The sequence below is a fragment of the Pagrus major genome, chromosome 8, assembly GCF_040436345.1.
Source record: "Pagrus major chromosome 8, Pma_NU_1.0".
Lineage (NCBI taxonomy): Eukaryota > Metazoa > Chordata > Actinopteri > Spariformes > Sparidae > Pagrus > Pagrus major.
In genome coordinates this window covers 33,012,268-33,020,931 of record NC_133222.1, presented here as the reverse complement: position 1 = coordinate 33,020,931, position 8,664 = coordinate 33,012,268, and positions in this window count along the sequence as shown.

Sequence of the window (8,664 nt, the reverse complement as noted above, 5' to 3'; positions counted from 1 at the left end):
ACCTTGCAGTGCACCAGACTGTCACGCCCAGCAACCATCAGACCGACCAATGTCCTGTCAACAGAATGTAATCAGGTTAGAGAAAATGAGATTATGGGCTGCACTTTACATATCTGATTTGATTATTTCAGCAGAGGTGCTGGATGCAGTGACAGACGATAATTCACTTAATGGCAGCCCCACTTCAAGAATATGCCTATAAATAGTCAGAGCGTATGTTAATTAATCTTACGCCAGATCAACTGTATATAAAATAACCTATTAGATTTGTGCCAGCCTGCTGCATCAGAGCTTTACGATGCTGATGCATCAATAAAACAGGAAATAACAATGACACTGCACGGTGCTTCGCGACCAGGTCAGGCGTGAGGCCACAGCAACATTAGAAACTGCCTAAATTCTTAGTTTAAACAATAAATAATTTTGGGAGTGTGTTTAACTGTGGAGAAAAGATAATTTCTTTTTTTTCATCTTATATTGTGCTCACACCAGCAGCCAAACACACAGACTGCCCCAACACTCACACAGACTGTGTTATTTTTCTACAAACAAAAACTTATACCATGAGAAGGAGGGTTCTGGAGATTAGGAAGGGTAGATGGTGGGTGGAGTGCAGTGGTGGAAGGAACTAAGTACTTTTACTCAGTTCTCTACAGTAAGAACACATTTGAATTGCATACTTATACTTATACATACTTTGGATTTTCGAAGAAAAATAGCGTACGCCTTATTTTTTAAAAATCAAGACCCATGCATTATTGCCTGTGAAGTAAATGAAAATGTCAAAACAAAATGCCCTATCTCGCAATGTTAGAGAAAGTGAGAAAACATTTCTGGATCAATCTCTTTATCCAAATAAACACCCAAAGTTAGGGTGCCCCATATACAGAGGCCTTGTCCTCACTGCAGCGGCCTGGGGTTCGAGTCCAACTTGCGGCCCTTTGCTGCATGTCATCTCCCCTCTCTCTAATCCCATTTCCTGCCATCTCTCCAGCTGTCCTATCAAATAAAGCCATGAAAGACCAAAAAAACGCCCAAAGTGAACGGGGTCTATTCTTGGCCAAGACCCATTCTCCATCCAAGTCATGTGGAAATCTGTTCAGTAGTTTTCATGTAATCCTGCTGACAAACAAACAAATAAAATAGGCACAGGTGAAAAAATAACCCCCTTAGTAGAGGTAATTACCTAATAATGCTAATAATACTTCAACACTTTACTTTTTTTAATGCAGAATTGTTCTGGTAGAGTGGGTTAGGTAAGGGAAACGGTCTGTATTTGTGTTTACAGCATGATGGATTATCAGCATTTCCAGCTTTTTGTCCTTTTATCAGCAAACACATTTATGGATAAAACAGCTGCCTTGACAAAAGTACATTAGATCAAAAGATAATGTGTCTGTATAGCAACACACTGTCTTGTATGAACCAAAGTAAACGTAAATGGACTACATTTACATAGTGCTCTTCTGCCTCGACAGAAAAAAAGGATTTACAATTTCTGTCTCAGTCGCTCTGTCACACACACACACACACACACACACACACACACACACACACACACACACACACACACACACACACACACACACACACACACACAGGGTGGCCACAGAGCTGCCATTGCATTTTTGCCCAAAGACAATTAGACATGTGGAGATGAGGAGCTGGGGATTAAACTGCCAGCCCAGAGGTAAGTGAAACACCTGTCCTACCTCTTTTGGCTCATTTACATTCAACACCTCCTACTGTAAAAACTGACCTAATTCAATTAAACGCTGCAGGTGACATATCAGTCTGTGGTGTCACACATTCTCCATCAACTTATTGACTTTACATGACTAGTTTACGGTTTACAGGATTCTGAAGATGTCCGTGTGATGCATCTGAAAGCTCCAGGACGGGTAAGTAAGACAGAGACATTGAGTTGAGATCATTTGAAATCTGCTGGTCCCAATGTTGAAACGTCATCAGCCCCAGAGACAACTGGATCTGCGGAACATGACCATGTGATACAGTTGAAAGCTCCAGAACATTGAGTAGATGCAACCCAATCGCCAGAATAAAGTTAGCTAAGTACTTTTCTGCAAACCCAAAGATAAGTTTAGTCTAACGTGACTTTATGTCACAACTTTACCTTTGTTTGGGTTGAATTTTCTATTTCTCGTCAGGTTTACGCAGAAAAAACAATTGGTTAGGGTTAGTAAACAAAAATCATTGTTTAGCTTAAAATATCTGTTTTGGTCGCCACAACCACAGATCGAGGTGGTCCTACCCAGAGACCAACTCAGGATGTTTTAGGGACAGGGGCTAAAAAAATAAAAAGGGCACCGACTGTATGCAGTGGGGCAATAGCGCACAGAAATTCATGATATATTTAAAGTCAAGAGAGGATACTTCACCGTGGTTTGTCAGCTGGTAGGGCACTGTTGCAGCATTTTTTCAAACATGGGGGAACCAGGGTGGGCAATCACCCCCCTGCATCACCCCTGAGTCCACCAGTGGCCTCATTACTAGAAGAATAGCTGGTTTGACGCCACAAAAAGGCTGGCCAGGTGTCCCTATGAATAGCCACTCGAACTGCGGTCGGTTGATTGGCAGCCTTGTTGGATATAAAACACCACCACCATTACCTCCACCTCCACCTCCAGATGTGAAAGGTGGGTAATAAGCACATAATTTAACGTGGTATGCCATGTTTCATACAAATAATAACCTTGAATGTATCCGTGGTTTGAAGAAATGTTAACTGCTAACATTATATCCTGGCGACTGGGCTGGTCAAGAATGACCCGTGAAGCTAGCTGGCAAGCATTCTCGATTATGATTTATTTGATTGGAACTGATTTTCTATTTTCTTATGAAGATGAAACTAAAATTACACAAATCACAAATTCATATCATGCAGTAGTTACTTAGATATGCAGCCTATTCAGCGCTTTTCTCGGATGTAAATGTTCCAGGCTGACCGGCTTAAAAATCCTAAACACTTCCTACACTAATAATACTATAGCTTCACTCAGTGGTTTACAGCTTGTTCCCTGCCCAGTCTGATCCGGATAGAAGTGGAGATTACCTGAGTTCATGACATGAATAAACTAGCTACAGCTGGCTCTGTAAAATATTTAAAGATTTAACAATGTAACATTTGTGATTTTGCCCTTGCTGCCTCACACAACTATCCCAGCCTCCACCTTTGATTAGGCAGAGCATGCTGAGATTGAGAGCCAGGTCGGTGCATGCAAACAAAAGAGTGTGCACTGGCTTGTGGAATAATTGGGACCAGGCACCATTTTGCCTGCTTTGTCAATGGTTCCTAAAAAAAGCTTGCCATGTAATCTCCCAGTGGTCAACTATATCCTTTGCCTCTTTGCCTTTCTCTTTGTGTTTAGGTACCCCCATTTCTTATGATGAATGACATGCACGAGCAAGCGGAAAGCGGAGATGAAGCTCCCGAATAAAACAAAAAGAGGGCAGACAGAAAGCACAGGGCATTTGCTTTTTTCATCCTGCTTCCATCTCTTTGAGAGAGTGGAGAAAAAAGTACTGTACCTCAGGCTATGGTATGACGCAATGAAAATGCAGGCTCACATGAAGACACACACACACACAAACACACACACACACACACACACACACACACACACACACACACACACACACAGTACAACAGGGGTCTCAAGAGGGAGGCATCCGATCACCAGACAGCACATCCCACTGATGCCTGGTTAACCCTGATCCCTCGGTGTTTACCTGGATTGCTGTGTGTGTGTGTTACTGTGGATGTGCATGCTTTGTTCTGGAAGACTGCCTCTGTCTGCGTGTGAGCTTAGTGTGTGTGTGTGTGTGTGTCTGTGCGAGAATGTGTGGGCGTGTTGTTTTGCAGAAAACTGGGACCTGAGATTTCTCCTCTGAGATGTTCTTTTTAACTGACGAAAACTCACTGTGTGTGTGTGTTTGTGTGTGTGTGTGTGTCGTTGCACATGAGCCCAACTGTTTAAGTAGACCTGTGTGTATGCATGTACTATTTGTGTATGTTGGATAAAGTTTTATTCACACATTCTGTCCACACCGTGTCTATAATTCCCTTCATACCTTGAAGCAGCACATCGTGGTCTGTTTCTTATGTTAACACACCCAATATGTTTAGTGGAGATTTGTACAATCTTTGGGATAAGAAGTGAAGACTCAAAACTGACAGGTTCAATTTAACAAATTCTGGTTGAAGAAACATTTACATGTCATCATTTTCCAGGGTTGCAGACTTTTGTACAAATGTGCTGTTCAGGGTGTTAAAATAATTTGCGTAAATGATAATTTTTCACATCTGTGACCTTTCTCAGGCACCAACTGAACATTTACAGTTTCTATTATTTTAAAACTCTGGTTACACCAGTGTTTCAAAAAGCAACATTTTGAGGCTACTGTCAGTTTATTAGTGCCTGCTTGTTGTGGTGAAGTCAAGACATGCAGAGGTTTTGTGTAGATTTAAAGTTTGCTGAACTTCGACCTGCAAATTTACACAGCTGGCCAATGTCTGGAGAGTGCTAAAGCAGTGAGATCTCATTAGCTTCTGTGTATCGCACCACTTAATCTTCTGCAATCCATGTGGCATGGATGAGGACCACACCCTAAAAGATTATGCCACCGCTGAGCAGAGCCGTCGTAAACAGTTGCATGTTCTTTCAGCCCCACCACCACCCCAGCATCCACCTGTAGGCTCTGACTGGGGGTTCAGGATGTTTTGCTCATCACTCCCCACAGATATGTTTTCATAGAGATATTGGGGAAGGATGAGCAAAACATCTTGAATTCCCAGTCGGAGCCTAGATGCCAAACTCCAACCATGTTTTGCTGCTTTGATAAACATTTAAAATGTGAGTTGTCTGACTGAAATGTTATTTTCAAGATGCATACTCTCAACTGTCCAGCAGACCGGAAAGCACTGCTACCCTCTGCTCATGTCCCAGGTAAAACCAACACGGAGGTCACGACTAAGCCGCGCCTTATCACTCCCCAGGGTTAACACCAGATGCCCTGTCAGCAGCTTTCTCCATTCTGCTGTCAAAACATGGTACAGTTTTCACTCTGCTGTCGTCAGAATCATCACATCAAGTGTTCATTTCTCCAAGAAGAGGATCTTCAAGAAGACTGAATAAGCACAGAGACTGCGATTCTAAAGCTCAAGGACTTCAGACATACTCAAATCAGTTTCAGTCAGTCAATCAGTTATATATTCCTGAGTAGCTGCAGATCAGTGACCGCCTCTCTTAAGTATATTAATGAAGCCTGTATCTGCAAAAGCAAAATAATTAAAAAAAAATTGTTTGCAGTCAGTCAGGAGACAGGAGTGAGTTACCTGGGTTAATCTGCTGCCCAGTTGTCCAGAAGGCAGATAGACAGGAGGACAAGTAGTTACCAGTCCAGCAAACTTCCAACGCCAACTTCTGAATTTCTGGTGAGACAAGTCATCGACAGCCTCAACAGTCAAAGCCACAAGAAACGTCTCCATGTGCCACACAGGTGTGATACAGTTGAGCTCTTACATTAAAGCACTGAAGCCATCACATAGTCCTGGTCTGTGTGCTAAACTTCTGTTATCACAAAAGTTTGAATCAACATTTTTCTTCAGATTAACTTCTTGTTCTGCTTTAATACCCAGTTTTTCATAAATAACTAAAGAGCATCTCTGAGGCTACATGACTGTCAGTATAACCTTCAGCTCTTTGTTTGTCCAGTCAGCATCACTCAGAACTTTAAACTCCAGGGATTTTGTAATGCAGGTTAAGTTGAAATATATTGAAAGTTTGTTTGTTAGAAAAGTGAGTGACCAAAACGTCCAACAAATCCCTGTACATACAGTAAGTGTGCATGTTAGGAACTAAGACTTCAACTATAATTTGTCTCACCATTTAAAAGTGCAGTGGGAAGGTTGTTCACATCCCTGCAAATCATATCATGTAGAAAAAATGTATTACATTTATCAATGAATATTATTATTAATAGATGCTAGAAGATGTTATCAAATTAGTTGTTTGACTGAACATGACCAAGTTCTGGAGAGCGGTAGCTGAGCCCGACCCCATCCTAGGCACTCGAGCCCGTAAATGTAAGCTGAGTTTGTGTTGCCCTGTCATGCAGACGATAGTTGATGACCACGATATGACATTGTTCTAGACACATAGATGTAAAATCAAAAGAAATCCATACGTGTTACACACAGAACTGAAGTTACATCCAGACAGTAAGTTGAGATTACTGAAATCCACCTGTACCAAACTCATTTCTAAAAAAAAACCCGGCCAAGTCTGTCAGGTTCAAACAATTCCCAGCAGGCTCTAGTTGAGTATCCATGCTCTAAAGTGGATCAAACCATTGTGAGGCCGAGGGCGGGGGTTGCAAACTTTTAAAACGTAATTAGGTGCTATATCAATTATTAATGAAATCACATAATTGTATTCACAGTCACGTTATAGTCATGTTCATTATATTTTTGGGGTACAGAACTTAGCTTCAGTTCTTTCCAGTAGATGAGTAGGTGGGTTGACGTGACTCGCCAGACGTTGGAAGCGCTGCAGCCCAGACTTGTTTAGTAATCTTTAATTGGAAAATCACTGTGGGAGGTGTGACATAATTGTATCCGTGCGTATGATAATTGTATATTTAGAACTTGAAAAATACTTGTTTCTTAAAATTGTTTTAAAATTGATTGTCAGCCCTAGTAAAGCGTAACAAAAAGGTGTTAAACGCTTGTCTTCCCACAGGCTTCTCTTCCTCTGTCAAGTCCTTTCTTTTTTTTCCAGAGGGCGCACAGCTGTTGGGAGTAATGTTTCCCCCTACAGTTCCACATTTGCAATTTTGAGAAGCTTCACACTGTTCATTTTAAAGTGAGGCTGTAATTTAATTGAGGGACCTCCTTTGTTCCTTAAGGCAGTTCTGCACCACTCATGGGGAAACGACAACCACGCACGTGCAGAATACACAGACTTCAACACATAGAACAAGCTCATTTTCACACTAATGGGCTTGTTTTTCTACTGACATAGTACAATACTATCATAAGTAATTTGACAATTTCACTGAGGAAATGATCCTACATCTATTTTTTCTATAGAGATAATAGAAGAAATACCATGTATCATATCCCTTTTATGTAGAGTATGTATTGAGACTAAAATAGGCCTGAGAATAGAAAGTGATACTTGTTCCTTTCAGTATTCACACCTAATTAGCTTCCAAACAGCACATTTTAGCCCAGTGACGACAATAGGACTCTGTCCAGACAATATGCCAACTAACTAGAGCCATATTTTCTTCACATTGCACTTGCTGTTGATTATTTTGTGTTACCCAACTCTATCTTCATAATTATTATTAGAGGAATGTGTCTTTTCATCACATTGGCTTTGATTTGATTATTTTCTGTCTCTCCTTCAAAACATGAACTCCGGTGATCTCACTTCCTAAATGTCATGGCCGCAATGCGCAGCCTCAGAGTCTGAGGCGAGTGAGCATCATCGGCCAGCAGGCAGACGGACAGATAGACGGACATGAGAGACAGACAGGTAATTAGGCTGGCAGGTGGACAGACGGGCAGCTGGGATAGAAGACAGGCCTCGTGGTCCAGGGGCGATGAATATGATATCCCTGATCACTCTTTAATCTCCGCCGAGCGCAAACCAACACACACCCACACACTCTCAGATACACACGCACTGACAGATGTACATACACACACGCCGACACACATGGACAAAGTAGGTGTGCAGTGGCAGCTTGTTCCTGTCTGTCAGTCCAGTTAAACTGCAGTCAGGCCGGTGTCACCCTGAGAAACAATGAGCTCTGTTCCTCCTGTGTGCCAGTGACAACCTGAGACAGCTCACACGCACACACACACACACGATCATAAACACACACAATCTGGTCGTGAGAGAGAGCAAAATGGAGATTTGAGTGTGTGACAACATCTAAATTTGAGTGTATGACAGAGAGAGAGTGAGACAGAGAGAGTGAGAGAGAGAGAGAGAGAGAGAGAGAGAGTGTGTGTAAAGGAAAGAGAGAGCCAGAGAGTAGATGCGGCTCGTCCCCTGCAACCTGCATCTGAGAGAAGTCCTTTTGGCCTGTCATTCACCGTCAGCTTGTATTAGAGGCTGAAGGAAACCCCTGGGAGAGAGAAACAGCAACGTGGAGACAGGGAGGAAAACTGCAGGAGGAAGGGAGGTGGGGGAAAACAGAGAAAGACAATGACAGGGAGAGACGGAAGAAAAGAAACCAGGAGAGAAAGATCCTGTAAAGATACAGAGGGAGGGGACAGAATGATGGAGATATGGAGAGAAGGAAGGAGGGAGGAGCAAAGGGGAGAGAGAAGGAAGGACCAATCAAACAGAAGAGAAGAGGGAGGCAAAAAGAAGTGGTAGAAAAGAGAAAGGAAGGGAAAAGAATGAGACAAAGTGTCAAGGAGAGAAAAGACAAAAGGAGGACGGGGCTGGAAACAAAAAGGAAGATCAGTAGAAGCACAAGTAGAAAAAGCTCAAGAAAACTCAGTCTATTGTCTCTGTCCAAGCTCCACTGATAGGCCCAGACACATCAGTGTGAAATAAACATTTAGAGTAGCCATCATTCATAAATCGTACATTTTTAGTCAATTAAACATTAGTTACATACATA